At 42.4% G+C, this 14,156-nt stretch overlaps 1 protein-coding gene across 4 annotated transcripts in view; it reads right to left on the minus strand.

Annotated features, from left to right (window-relative positions):
* Window positions 1-9,579, minus strand: part of evi5b (ecotropic viral integration site 5b) — a 65,532-nt gene extending 55,953 nt beyond the window's left edge. For 2 of the 4 annotated variants that reach the window (XM_036978449.2, XM_021604431.3), the window contains exon 1: window positions 9,257-9,579. The gene's annotated coding sequence lies outside the window, so the exon portion shown is untranslated. The remainder of the gene's footprint in view (window positions 1-9,256) is intronic. The other 2 variants (XM_090236065.1, XM_090236064.1) reach the window with 1 other exon arrangement.
* Window positions 9,580-14,156: the final 4,577 nt, after the last annotated feature.

Below are 14,156 nucleotides of genomic sequence, written 5' to 3' on the forward strand. Positions count from 1 at the left end.
TATATGCATATTATTAATGGATAGAAAAACTCTGAAGTTTCTAAAACTGTTTGCATGATGTCTGTGAGTATAACAGAACTCATATGGAAGGCGAAAACCTGAGAAAAATCCAACCAGGAAGTGGGATATCTGTAGTTTTTCAAAGCTTGGCCGACCGAATACACAGGGTCTATGGAGTCAAGTTGCACTTCCTACGGCTTCCACTAGATGTCAACTGTCTTTAGAAACTGGTTTGAGGATTCTACTATAAAGGAGGGGCTCATGAGACCTGTTTGAGTCAGTGGTCTGGCAGAGTGTCGCAGGCTCTCGATGCGTGCTCCCGACAGAGTTAGCCCTTGTTCGAGTGCTTTTCTTCAGACATAGGAATTCTCCGGATGGAAGCTTATTGAGGTTTTATGTTAAAAACATCCTAAAGATTGATTCCATACATCGTTTGACATGTTTCTAAAGGACTGTAACGGAACTTTGAGTTTTTGTCTGGACGAAGTGCTTGCGCCTCATGAAGATGGATTACTGGGCTGAACACGCTAACAACAAGTGGCTATTTGGACATAAATTATGGACTTTATAGAACAAATCAGTCATTTAGTGTCGAACTGGGATTCCTGGGAGTGCCTTCTGATGATCATCAAAGGTAAGTGAATATTTATAGTGTTATTTCTAACTTCTGTTGACTCCAAAATGGCGAATATTTCTCTGGTTGGATTGGGCTCTGTGCTCCGTTCTCAGATTTATGTTTCTTCCGTAAAGTTTTTTTAAATCTGACACAGCGGTGGCATTAAGGAGAAGTCAATTTAATTCTGTGAATAACAGTTGTCTTTTACCATTGTTTATTATGAGTATTTCTGCAAAATCACCGGATGTTGTGCAGTAATGTTTTGATTGCACGTGAAGCTCCAATGTAAACAGAGATTTTGGACATAAATATGCACATTATCGAACAAAACATACATGTATTGTGTAAGATGATGTCCTATGAGTGTCATCTGATGAAGATCATGAAAGGTTAGTGATCAATTTTATCTATATTTCTGCTTTTTGTGACTCATGCTGGAAAAATGGCTGTGTTTTTTTGACTTGGCAGTGATCTAACAATCATTTGTGCTTTCGCTGTAAAGCATTTCTGAAATCGGACACCATGGGTAGATTAACAAAGAAGTTTCTTTCGTTTGCTGTATTGGACTTGATAACCAGGTGAAATTGTGACACTTCTCTTGCGTTCATTGCACGCAGAGTCAGTGTATATGCAACAGTTTGGGCCGCCTAATTTGCCAGAATTCTACGTAATTATGACATAACATTGAAGGTTGTGCAATGTAACAGGAATATTTAGACTTATGGATGCCACCCGTTAGATAAAATACGGAACGGTTCCGTATTTCACTGAAAGAATAAACGTCTTGTTTTCGAGATGATAGGTCATTAATATGGTCGAATCCGGAAACTAAGGCTCGTATTTCTGTGTGTTATCATGTTATAACCAAGTCTATGATTTGGTAGAGCAGTCTGACTGAGCGATGGTAGGCACCAGCAGGATCATAAGCATTCATTCAAACAGCACTTTTGTGCGTTTGCCAGCAGCTCTTTATGACTTCAAGCCTATCAACTCCCGAGATTAGGCTCGTGTAACCGATGTGAAATGGCTAGCTAGTTAGCGGGGTGCGCGGTAATAGCGTTTAAAATGTCACTCGCTCTGAGACTTAGTGGTTGTTCCCCTTGCTCTGCATGGGTAACGCTGCTTCGAGGGTGGCTGTTGTCGATGTGTTCCTGGTTCGAGTCCAGGTAGGAGCGAGGAGAGGGGCGGAAGCTATACTGTTACACTGGCAATACTAAAGTGCCTATAAGAACATCCAATAGTCAAGGTTAATGAAATACAAATGGCATAGAGAGAAATAGTCCTATAGTTCCTATAATAACTACAACCCAAAACTTCTTACCTGGGAATATTGAAGACTCATGTTAAAAGGAACCACCAGCTTTCATATGTTCTGAGCAAGGAACTTAAACGTTAGCTTTCTTACATGGCACATACTGCACTTTTACTTTCTTCTCCAACACTTTGTTTTTGCATTATTTAAACCAAATTGAACATTTCATTATTTATTTGAGGCTAAATTGATTTTATTCATGTTTTATATTAAGTTAAAAGTGTTAATTCAGAAGTGTTGTAATAATGACAAGTACAACAACAAAATAATAATAATAATAAAATAAAACATTTTTTTAAATTGGACGATTAATCGGTATCGGCTTTTGTGGTCCTCCAAGAATCGGTATCAACGTTGAAAACGTTGACTGAAGGAGGCTTTGTTGCGAAATAGGAAGCCGATTCTAGATTTAACTTTGGATTGGAGATGCTTAATGTGAGTCTGGAAGGAGAGTTTAAGTAAAAGTTTAAATAATATATATAATTTATTTATTTATTATTATTATTTTTAATTGGCCGATTAATCGGTATCGGCTTTATTTGGTCCTCCAATAATCGGTATCGGTATTGAAAAATCATTATCGGTCGACCTCTAGTAAAAATCCAAATAACTTCACAGATCTTCCTTGTGAAGGGTTTAAACACCCCATGCTTGTTCAATGAACCATAAACAATTAATGAACATGCACTTGTGGAACGGTCATTAAGACACTAACAGCTTACAGACGGTAGGCAATTATGGCGACAGTTATGAAAACTTAGGATACTAAAGAAGCCTTTCTACTGACTCTGAAAAACACCAAAAGAAAGATAATGACAGATAATGGTCCTCGCAGTGGCAGACCATGTGTAACAACACCTGCACAGGATCGGTACATCCGAACATCACACCTGTGGGAAAGGTACAGAATGGCAACAACTGACCGAGTTACACCAGGAATGCACAATCCCTCTATCAGTGCTCAGACTGCCCGCAATAGGCTGAGAGAGGCTGGACTGAGGACTTGTAGGCCTGTTGTAAGGCAGGTCCTCACCAGACATCACTGACAACGACGTCATCTATGGGCACAAACCCACCGTCGCTGGACCAGCCACGACTGGCAAAAAGTGCTCTTCACTGAGGAGTCACGGTTGTCGTCGAAGGAATGAGCGTTACACCGAGGCCTGTACTCTGAAGCGAGATCGATTTGGAGGTGGAGCGTTCGTCATGGTCTGGGGCGGTGTGTCACAGCATCATTAGACTGCCTGCAATGACAACGAGCTCAATCTAAACGCTGTGCGTTACAGGGAAGACATCCTGCTCCCTCATGTGGTAACCTTCCTGCAGGCTCATCCTGACATGACCCTCCAACATGACAATGGCACCAGCCGTACTGCTCGTTCTGTGCGCGATTTTCTGCAAGACAGGAATGTCAGTGTTCTGCCATGGCCTAGCGAAGAGCCCGGATCTCAATCCCATTGAGCATGCCTGGGACCTGTTGGATCGGAGGGTGAGGGCTAGGGCCATTCTCCCAAGAAATATCCGGGAACTTGCAGGTGCCTTGGTGGAAGAGTGGGGTAACATCTCACAGCAAGAACTGGCAAATCTGGTGCAGTCCATGAGGAGGAGATGCACTGCAGTACTTAATGCAGCTGGTGGCCACGGTTACTTTTGATTTTGACCCCCCCCCCCCCCCCCTTTGTTCAGAGACACATTATTCAATTTCTGTTAGTCACATGTCTGTAGAACTTGATCAGTTTATGTCTCAGTTGTTGAATCTTGTCATGTTCACACAAATATGTACACTTTAAGTTTGCTGAAAATAAACACTGTTGACTTTTTTTGCTGAGATATATATATATATATATATATATATATATATATATATATATATATATATTGATATATATTGATATATATCTATCTGAGTTTAGATAGAACATTTGTGGTAATTTAGTTTGTTTCCTTTCATGTTATCCAGGCATGTGTTACCCAGGCATCTATTGGGGTATCAGTAAAAAGCCAGGCTCTACTATACCACCCCCCCTGCATCCCGAATGGCACCCTATTCCCTATACAGTGCACTATGTAGGAAATAGGGTGCTATTTGGGAGGTAGCCTCCTACTGGGAGCCAAGAGTAGGATGTAAGGGCGTGAGATAGGCTCCTTCAGCACATCCCCAATGTGTCATACCAGGCAGAACTAACTGGCAGGAGAAAAGATGCCTATTTGGGATTCAAATTGAAAGGGAAGGAAGAGAGAGACAGCCTGTTCCAGGGTTTAATGCTTCAGATCCACATGTTGTTGTTGTAGTAGGGTACAGACAGTGTGGCTGGATGTGGCTCGGATAGACAACTCACTCTAGCGGACATCACCTCTGTGCTGTCGGCTCTTAACTGAAAATAATACCAAGAGTAGGCCAAGGCCTATGCAATTAAATAGTTGAAAGGGTTGCTAGTGAACAGGTGGTAGGCTTCCCCTACTGACATTCCTCTCAGCAGCTTGTCCTATGCAGTCTTGAGTCTCCCCTACATAAATCCTCAGTGGGTGCAGTCAGTGATCATTTCCTCTTTTGTTAAGCCAAGGAACAGAGGGGTGAATGGGGCCCGACTCAGAAGCAGCATCCCAAATGGCACCCTATTCCTTATATAGTGGACTATATAGGGAATAGGGTGCCATTTGCAACCCAGCCAGAGAAGCATTCAGCATGGCTAATGAAAGACACAGCAAGGCCTGATTCTGAAGTCTGAATAAAGGGCTCCTCAGCAAACCAACATTGCCATTGAGATCAGGGAACTAAAACTCACAAAGAGACTGAGAAAGGCATCTCCTTATCTGTGCTTGGGGACTAAGCCTACAGCAGACAAGAGCAATGTACCCAGTGCCACGCTGCTGAATAGACCAACATGGCACTATTAACCTAACTAGGATAAGCCTTGAAAAGCAGAATTTCCCTTATGTTTTCTACAACGTAAAACAAATCCAGCTTTCAATTAAGCCTATTTTCTTAATTAATTAAATGCAGGGCTCTACCGCGCAACCATTTTACTCCCATATGCACCTAAATATTCTGCTGTGCGACCTGGAATTCTTATTTAGGAGCACCTGTGCACCCAGAAAACAAAAATCACCCAGATGATAATTGTGGCAATGATAACTTCACTGTACTGCAGCCCGATTGCCATGGAGAATACAGAGTGCAGATTTGTGACCGTCACGCTTGCACCATTACTACAAAGAAAGTGGCTTGTTACTGCAAATATTTTTCATTGTGCTTCTCAATTTCCTTTTTGTGCTCCTACTTAGGCGCACACGTGATCCTTGAAAACAAATAAAAAGTCCATGTAGAGCCCTGACATGCTGTGAATTATCATAACTTTTTCAGTAAATAAGCATGAGGAAAATCAATGTTTTGCTTTAATCCATTGCTGTCACTTCTGGATGAGAAAAGAAAAGAGAACTGAATATTATTTGTAATGCCCTTGCACACAAACATATTTTCTCCACTCCACACAATAAGAACTCAAATCACAGTGTGGCACTGTAGGGAGATTAGAAAACAATTTTAAAATGTGGGCCACCTTCAGACAACAGTGGCTAGAAACCCTTTGGAATTACCTAAATTTCTGAATAAATTTGTCATACAATTTGATCTGATCTTCATCTAAGCCACAAGACAAACAGTCTGCTTAAACTAATAACACAATCATACGTTTTCATGTCTTTACTGACCACCGTGTAAACATTCGCAGCACAGGGTGGGGAAAGTATGTGAACCCTTGGATTTAATAACTGGTTGACCCTCCTTTTTGCAGCAATAACCTCTAACATTTTCTGTAGTTGAGGATCAGACCTGCACAACAGTCAGGAGGAATTATTTACCAGTCCTCTATACAAAACTATATCAGTTCGGCAATATTATTGGGATGTATGGTATGAACCGCTCGAGGTCATGCCACCGCATCTCAATTGGGTTGAGGTCAGGACTCTGACGGGGCCACTCAAAAATACGTATTTTCTTCTGTTGAAGCCATTCTGTTGTTGATTTATTTCTGTGTTTTTTGTCGCTGTCCTGTTACATCGCCTAACTTCAGTTGAGCTTCAATTGGCGGACAGATAGCCCTACATTCTCCTGCAAAATGTCTTGATAAACTTTTCTGTTGATGATAGCAAGCTGTCCAGGCCCTAAACCATGATGCTCGCACACACCATGATGCTCCAGAACGGTTTTGATGTTGGTGTGCTGTGCCTTTTTTCTCCACACAGTGTTGTGTGTTCCTTCCAAACAACTCAACTTCAGTTTAATCTGTCCACAGAATATTTTGCCAGTAGCGCTGTGGAACATCCAGGTGCTCTTTTGCGAACCTCAGACGTGCAGTAATTATTCGTTGGACAGCAGTGGCTTTTTCTGTGGTGTCCTCCCATGAACACCCTTCTTGTTTAGTTTTTTACGTATTGTAGACTCGTCAACAGAAATGTTAGCATGTTCCAGAGATTTCTGGAAGTCTTTAGCTGACACTCTAGGATTCTTCTTAACCTCAGTGAGCATTCTGTGCTGTGCTTTTGCAGTCATCTTTACGGGACCGCCACTCCAAGAGAGAGTAGCAACAGCGCAGAACTTTCTCCATTTATAGACAATTTGTCTTACCATGGACTAATGAACATCAAGGCTTTTAGAGATACTTCTGTAAACCTTTCCAAGCTTTATGCAAGTCAACCTTTCTTAATCTTAGGTCTTTTGAGATCTATTTTGTTCAAGGCATGGTTCACATCAGGAAATGCTTCTTGTGAATAGCAAACTCACATTTTGTGAGTGTTTTTTTATAGGGCAGGGTAGTCCTAACCAACATCTCCAATCTCATCTCATTGATTGGACTCCAGGTTAGCTGACTCCTGACTTCAATTAGGTTTTGGAGAAGTCATTAGCCTAGGGGTTCACATACCTTTTCCAACGTATACTGTGAAAGTTTAAACGATGTATTCAATATAGACGAGAAAAATACAATAATTTGTGTGTTATTACTTTAAGCACACTGTTTATCAATGGTTGTGACTTAGACGAAGATCAGATCAAATTTGATGACAAATTTATGCAGAAATCCAGTTAATTCCAAAGGGTTCACATACTTTTTCTTGCCACTGTACATTCCAGGGTGCTTCCAAAAGGGTTCTATGGGAAAGGGATGCATCCAAAAGGGTTCTATGGGAAAGGGATGCATCCAAAAGGGTTCTATGGGAAAGGGATGCATCCAAAAGGGTTCTATGGGAAAGGGATGCATCCAAAAGGGTTCTATGGGAAAGGGATGCATCCTTGCTTCATTTGCACACACTGTATACAGATTTTTCTATTGTGTTATTGACTGTACGTTTGTTTATCCCATGTGAAACTCTGTTGTTGTTTTTGGTCGCACTGCTTTGCTTTATCTTGGCCAGGTCACAGTTGTAAATGAGAACTTGTTCTCAACTGGCCTACCTGGTTAAATAAAAATCTTTATTTTCTTCTTTTTTTTTCAGGTTCAGGCTCATTTAATTTCTGTGATCTCGGGCCAGGCCTGGGCTCAGGATTCAGGTCACCGGGCTTGCATTGAACTGGGATTGAATTTTCAGTTCTGATTAGAACTCTAAACTGCATCCAGGTCTTGTGTGCGGTCCGGCATTGTCAATTATGCGTGTGCTTAGTGTGAAGCAAATTCTCTAGGCTAAAGGCTTCCATGTAACAACCTGTTTAGATGTGCCGTTTTATTTTTTGCCAATCTGCTGCTGCGCATGTTGTGTATTTTGTGGAATTACATTAGTGCTACATTGGTGGAAAATGTAAACTCATTTCCTGGGTCTTGTCATTTCATTTTTTTCAGGAAATGTGAAGAGTTGTCCCTCTCCCGGGATCCCGGTGTTAATCGCGTCTCCCCACTACTCCTCCTAGCCAACAAACAAGCCAAGAAATCACTGCAGTCACATGGCATGAATGTCTGGACTGGACTGTGAGACAGCAGGACAGACCAGCATGTGATTGTATTACAAAGCGCTTAACCTTAATGTCTAAAAACAGGTGTGCCTGTGAGGGGTAGTTTCCTAGTGTTATCAACTAGGCTAGGTCTAAGCTACAAAGTGGTATAATAGGGAGGGAGATTTTTGTCTTTAGTCGATCAGTGAAAGAGGAGGAAGAAACATGGGTCAGCTAGATACAGCATTACTAGCTAATACCCAGCATAGCAACAGATGACTGCATGCCTGGATCAGCAGTTAAGTGGATCATGAGGAAAGGGGATCTTCAGCACCCACTGCGTCCCAAATTGCACCATATTCTCTAAATATTCCACTACTTTAGACCATAGGTTTCTAATCAAAGTAGTGCAACATTTAGCAAATACGGTGCCATTAGGGTTGGGGTAGGGTTGAGGAGGGTTCCTGCATAGTGAGAGTGCAGCTATGTTTACTTCCAAGGCTCAGATGGAAACAGTGGGGGTTATAGAAACATTTCAGCAAGGATTTCATCTAGCACCTATGATGAAAATTCTTTGGTGTGCTTACATTCCATGAAAAGTAAACAAGCTAAGAAAAGGCGAATGGAAAATCAATGTCCTTGGCTGGCACAACTGACACTGACTTATTTATCACTGTACACAAATAATTGGATGGCTGTACAGTGGAGGTAACAGTTGCAGTTCTCTCAGCTATTTACTTAAATTACAGGAGTGTGTCATCCAGGAAACCCTCATTTTAATAATTTAAAAGACCTCACATGGAAATTGACTGTGGTGGACTATAAACATATTACCTTCAACTAGATATGCTGTCTCGGAGGTGTAAATCTATTAGCAAATAAAACATTTCAGTTCCACCATTGTGTGCCTAACGTTAACTTTACTATGACAGTAAAACGTAACTAACGTACAGCAACTGAAATGTGTTTACCGGGGGCTGTTTCTACAGTCATTATAAATGAGGCGTGAGTTTGTTAGCTGTCCACATTATAACTAACTGTCTGTTAAAGTTCATTGAATTGCTACAGGATTCAGTAAACATTTTGCATGAAGTTCAACTAGCAATGATTTATGAATTCATAGCTAACCGTTGTGCATATATTCGATGAACTAACAGCTTATGAAAGTTGCTAACGTTAGTTAGATTGGGTATTACAACAAGCTAAGCTATTAAACAACTACCTATTTAGCGACATAAAAGCCTACTTGGAATACAGTGCCCTATATACCAACATACCAAACACATTATTAGCTCCAGGCTATTTCCAAACACTTTAAAACGTTAGCTAGCTAGCTAGCTACTGTAGTTAGTTAGCCAAAGCAACAGCTCCTTGCTCATAAAAAAAAAGTCTGAACCGCGCTTACCGTGCCTAGTCGCGTTTTCAACCCTGGGGGATAAACATTAACTTTCCATTGACCAAAGTACAACAGCACAGACTTGCGCAATTGAATTTAAACAAGTTCAATGGCCTGGTTTCGGATTTATTTTTAGGCCGAGTCTGCTAGTTAGCTAGCTGATTCCACCAGGCAACAGCTCCACGTCCAAACAACCCATCGAGCCGAATACGTGTACACAAATCGACAGCCAGCTCGTGCCAACAAAAGGGCAGCTCCAATGTTTACATCCACCGTACAGAGCATGCGTCACGTCAGTCGACCTGAAAAACCCAACTACCGAAAAATAGTACACTACTACTGCCCTCTACTGTTTATTTATTACCTTACACTTAGCTACAGTAGTTTAAATAACAAACCTTCAAGTTCCTTGATCAACTCTTTGACCTCTTTATAAACTCCACCAGCTATAGACTTTTGAAAAATGTATCAAGTTCATGTCTATTATTTCTTGTCAGCACACAACAAAATACACTATCAGAGATCATAAACTGGGCGGTTCGAGCCCTGAATGCTGATTAGCTGACAGCTGTGGTATATGAGACAGTTTTCCATGGTTATGACAAAACATTTATTTTTTCTGCTCTAATTACGTTGGTAACCAGTTTATAATAGCAATAAGGCACCTCGGGGGTTTGTGATATATGGCCAATATAAGGGCTAAGGGCTGTATTGGCCACATACTACACCCCTCGTGCCTGATTGCTTAAATATAGACCCATTTGATAATTCTGTATGATACTTTTCACGTCATTAAAAATAATCTAAACAATATCATATAATACAATATAAATCAAATCAAATTGTATTTGTCACGTGCCGAATACAGCAGGGGTAGTCCTTACAGTAAAATGCTTACTTAGAAGCCCTTAACCAACAATGCAGTTTTAAGAAAATACCCTCAAATAATAATTTAAAAAGTAAGAGATAAGAATAACAAATAATTCAAGAGCAGCAGTAAATAACAATAGCGGGGCTATATACCGGGGGTACCGGTACAGAGTCAATGTCAATGTGCTGGGGCACCGGCGTCTAGGTAATTGAGGTAATATGTACATGTAGGTAGAGTTATTAAAGTGATTATGCATAGATACAGGTCCTGGGTGGCAGGAAGCTTGGCCCCGATGATATACTGGGCCGTACGCACTACCCTCTGTAGTGCCTTGCGGTCGGAGGCCGAGCAGTTGCCATACCAGGCAGTGATGCAACCCGTCAGGATGCTCTCGATGGTGCAGCTGTAGAACCTTTTGAGGATCTGAAGACACATGCCAAATCTTTTCAGTCTCCTGAGGGGGAATAGGTTTTGTCATGCTCTCTTCATGACTGTAATGGTGTGCTTGGACCATGTTAGTTTGTTGGTGATGTGGACACCAAGGAACTCTCAACCTGCTCCACTACAGTCCCGTCGATGAGGTTGGGGGCATGCTCGGTCCTCCTTTTCCTGTAGTCCAAATTAATCTCCTTTGTCTTGATCACATTGAGGGAGAGGTTGTTGTCCATGCACCACACGGTCAGGTCTCTGACCTCCTCCCTATAGGCTGTCTCATCGTTGTCGGTGATTAGGCCTACCACTGTTGTGTCATCAGCAAATTTAATGATGGTGTTGGAGTCGTGTCTGGCCGTGCAGTCATGAGTGAACAGGGAGTACAGGAGGGGGCTGAGCACGCAATCCTGAGGGGCCCCCGTGTTGAGGATCAGCGTGGTGGATGTGTTGTTACCTACCCTTACCACCTGGGAGGCGGCCCATCAGGAAGTCCAGGAACAAGTTGCAGAGGGAGGTGTTTAGTCCCAGGGTCCTTAGCTTAGTGATGAGCTTTGAGGGCACTATGGTGTTGAACGCTGAGCTGTAGTCAATGAATAGCATTCTCACATAGGTGTTCCCTTTGTCCAGGTGTAAAAGTGCAGTGTGGATTGTAATAGAGATCGCATCATCTATGGGTCTGTTGGTTCGGTTTGCAAATTGGAGTGGGTCTAGGCTTTCTGGCGTAATGGTGTTAATGTGAGCCATGACCAGCCTTTCAAAGCATTTCATGGCTACAGACGTGAGTGCTACGGGTCGGTAATAATTTAGGCAGGTTACCTTAGTGTTCTTGGGCACAGGGGGGGCTATGGTGGTCTGCTTGAAGCCTGTTGGTAGTATTGCAGACTCAGACAGGGAGAGGATGAAAATGTCAGTGAAAGGGCCTCCCGAGTGCCGCAGTGGTCTAAGGCACTGCATGGTAGAGCTAGCTGTGCCACTAGAGATTCTGAGTTCGAGTCCAGGCTTTGTCACAGCCCGCACAATTGGCGCCGCCCCATGGATGTCCTTGTCCCGTGGCGCACTAGTGAATCCTGTGGCGGGCCCGGGATAGGTGCACACTGATACGGACGCCAGGTGTACAGTGTTTCCTCCAACACATTGGTGCACTGGCTTCTGGGTTATGTGGGCATTGTGTCATGAAGCAGTGCGGCTTGGTTCGGTTTCGGAGGACGCAAGGCTCTCGACCTTCGCCTCTCCCGAATCCATATGGGAGTTGCAGCGATGAGACAAGACTGTAACTACCAATTGGATACCACAAAATTGGGGAGAAAAAGGGCAAAAAATAATAATAATAAAAAAATTATAAAATAAATAAAATGTCAGTGAAGACACTTGCCAGTTGGTCAGCGCATGCTCGGAGTACATGTCCTGGAAAATCCGTCTGGCCCTGCGGCCTTGTAAATGTTGTTTGAAGGTCTTACTCACATCGGCTGCGGAGAGCGTGATCACACAGTCGTCTGGAACAGCTGGTGCTCTCATGCATGTTTCGGTGTTACTTGCCTCAAAGCGAGCATATAAGTTATTTAGCTCATCTGGTAGGCTTGTGTCACTGGGCAGCTCTCGGCTGTGCTTCCCTTTGTAGTCTGTAATAGTTTGCAAGCCCTGCCACATTCAACGATCATCGGAACCAGAGTAGTACGATTCGATCTTAGTACTGTATTGACACTTTGCCTGTTTGATGGTTTGTCAGAGGGCATAGTGGGATTTCTTATAAACTTCTGGGTTAGAGTCCCGCTCCTTGAAAGCGGTAGCTCTACCCTTTAGCTCAGTGCGAATGTTGCCTGTAATCCATGGCTTCTGGTTGGGGTATGTACGTACAATCACTGTAGGGACGACTTCCTTGATGCACTTATTAATAAAGCCAGTGACTGATGTGGTGTACTCCGCAATGCCATCGGAAGAATCCCGGAACATATTCCAGTCTGTGCTAGCAAAGCAGTCCTGTAGTTTAGCATCTGCTTCATCTGACAACTTTTTTATAGTCCGAGTCACTGGTGCTTCCTGCTTAAATTTTTGCTTGTAAGCAGGAATCAGGAGGATAGAATTATGGTCAGATTTGCCAAATGGAGGGCGAGGGAAAGCTTTGTACACTTTGTATCTCTGTGTGTGGAGTAAAGGTGGTCTATATTTATTTTCCTCTGGTTGCACATTTAACATGCTGACAGAAATTAGGTAAAACTGATTTAAATTTCCCTGCATTAAAGTACCCGGCCACTAGGAGCGCCGACTCTGGATGAGCGTTTTCCTGTTTGCTTATGCCGGTATACAGCTCATTGAGCGAGGTTTTAGTGCCAGCATCAGTCTGTGGTGGTATGTAGACAGCTATGAAAAATACAGATGAAAACCCTCTAGGTAGATAGTGTGGTTTACAGCTAATCATGAGATACTCTACCTCAGGCGAGCAAAACCTTGAGACTTCCTTAGATATCGTGCACCAGCTGTCGTTCACATATATGCATAGGCCCCAGCCCCGTGTCTTACCAGTGGTTGCTGTTCTATCCTGCCGATAGAATGTATAACCCGCCAGCTGTATGTTCTTAAATGTCGTTGTTCATCCAACATATAAACCAGCGTTCATATAATAACACCTTGTGATGTTTATTTTTGCTCTGTAAAATAACATGTTCCTATTAGCTGTAGTCTACTAAAGTCAAGAGTAACTGCAAAGTACTGGAAGCCAATCGCTACAGCACAAACTCACCTGTGGCTCATTGTTGCCTCTGACAGTAGTATCAATTCCACAGGAAGTTTTGGAATGTTGCTGTCTAGAGTGGATTACAGCAAACATGCCACACTCAGAGGGGGTGAAAGAGTAATCTCCGGTTCACCCAGAAGTAAAATCGATGCAGAATCTGCCCACGGGAGATTAGTGACAGGGAGACTATTCAATGTCAGACAGAAGATGTTGAAATAAAGGTTCACTATCAGCTGTCCAGCTCAGACTTTTTTAAAACAGGTGAGAATGAGGTTAATGGCAGAGCCGACTATCGTGATCCACATAAGAGCAAAAGGTCATCAAACTAACTTTTCTGGTTTTACATGGAAATTCCAGTGCTAACAAACATATCATATTTCTTATATCAGCCACACCCTCGTCTGTCCTAAAAAAAACACTGACGTAAGACTCTTGCTTACACCATACTGTCCACTATGGAATGAAAATCAGACATAATTACAGAGCAATCCTCCCTTTGATGTCCCATGTGTCTTCTGTACAACATCCTTTGGGTCTGTTGTTTTAATTATTAACATGTTCCTATAGCAATGTTTATTTTTATTCAGTAGATGTTCATAATATGCATGCACACACAGCATGGCACAGTCACAGTGTGATGTAATTTGTGTTGTAGGACACTTTGCAAATGCCTTCAATAAATGTACGTTGAGGGTTTATTACAAACCCACAAAGGAAAATACCTCAGTGATGCACATTTTTTATCATGTACTGTTGTTGGAGACATCTTATCACCTGGTATTGCCATTGTCCCCCCTATACAGTAGAGGGCAGTGTAGCATTTGTCTTACTCTAAAGCTACATCCTGCTACACGCTATTTACGCAACATGCGCAA

Source organism: Oncorhynchus mykiss, chromosome 5 (assembly GCF_057628025.1).
Source record: "Oncorhynchus mykiss isolate SJ-2025 chromosome 5, ASM5762802v1, whole genome shotgun sequence".
In the NCBI taxonomy this organism is placed as follows: domain Eukaryota; kingdom Metazoa; phylum Chordata; class Actinopteri; order Salmoniformes; family Salmonidae; genus Oncorhynchus; species Oncorhynchus mykiss.